We start from the raw sequence: 1,366 nt of genomic DNA, 5'->3' as shown, positions 1-1,366 counted from the left end.
AAAGTCCCATCTCTGACCGAGCATAACTCAGGAACCAAGCCGATTTGGGGCTCCATACTCTGGGGTCATGGGGGGCCCAAGGGTGCCTCCCCATGCCCGGAGTATGGAGCCCCAAGTCGGCGTGGTTTCTGAGATACACCCGGTCAAAGTCCCATATCTGACCGGGCGTAACTCGGGAACCAAGCCGACTTGGGGCTCCATACTCTGGGGTCATATAGCACAACGATCTGATGTACATTACAGATATTAATTATGCAAAATTGGCATAAAATCAAACTGTCCACAAAGAGCTCCGTCAAATAAGTTGCAGGTGGGATGCTGTTTTCGACTTAGACATTTTCAGCGGGTGAATCCCTGTAAAGAATTGGGGATTTTTCATCATATGTGATGAAGTCCCCAATTCCTGACAGGGATTCACCCGACTCGGAGAACCAGAGCTCCGGGCAGGGACCCACACCTAGGTCCACCCTCCGCCCGACTCGGAGAACCAGAGCTCCGGCCGTGGACACCCACCTTGGTCCACCCTCATACCCGCCTCAGGGAACCAGGGACCCGGCCTGGGACCCCCACAACACCACACCCTCTGCCCGGCTCGGAGAACCAGAGCTCCGGCCGTGGACACCCACCTTGGTCCACCCTCATACCCGCCTCAGGGAACCAGGGACCCGGCCTGGGACCCCCACGACGCCACACCCTCTGCCCAGAGTGAGAGAACCAGAGCTCCGGGCAGGGACCCCCACCCTGACCCAACCACTGCCCGACTCGGAGAACCACAACTCCGGGCAGGGACCCACACCTAGGTCCACCCTCCGCCCGACTCGGAGAACCAGAGCTCCGGCCGTGTACACCCACCTTGGTCCACCCTCATACCCGCCTCAGGGAACCAAGGACCCGGCCTGGGACCCCCACAACACCACACCCTCTGCCCGACTCGGAGAACCAGAGCTCCGGCCGTGGACACCCACCTTGGTCCACCCTCATACCCGCCTCAGGGAACCAGGGACCCGGACGTGGACCCCCACAACACCACACCCTCTGCCCGACTCGGAGAACCAGAGCTCCGGCCGTGGACACCCACCTTGGTCCACCCTCATACCCGCCTCAGGGAACCAGGGACCCGGCCTGGGACCCCCACGACGCCACACCCTCTGCCCGACTCGGAGAACAAGAGCTCCGGCCGTGGACACCCACCTTGGTCCACCCTCATACCCGCCTCAGGGAACCAGGGACCCGGACGTGGACCCCCACGACGCCACCCCCTCTGCCCGACTCGGAGAACCAGAGCTGCTGCACGGCCCCGGCCTCCACCCTCACCCGAGCACCGGCCGAACCCGGGGGTCCCACACTTAAGCCCGGGCATTAATGT

Source organism: Siphateles boraxobius, unplaced genomic scaffold, assembly GCF_051911475.1.
Source record: "Siphateles boraxobius isolate OS27281-9 unplaced genomic scaffold, OSU_SipBor_1 107, whole genome shotgun sequence".
Classification (NCBI taxonomy): Eukaryota; Metazoa; Chordata; class Actinopteri; order Cypriniformes; family Leuciscidae; genus Siphateles; species Siphateles boraxobius.
The sequence above is the reverse complement of the archived record's forward strand: the minus strand, read 5'-3'. Positions refer to the sequence as shown.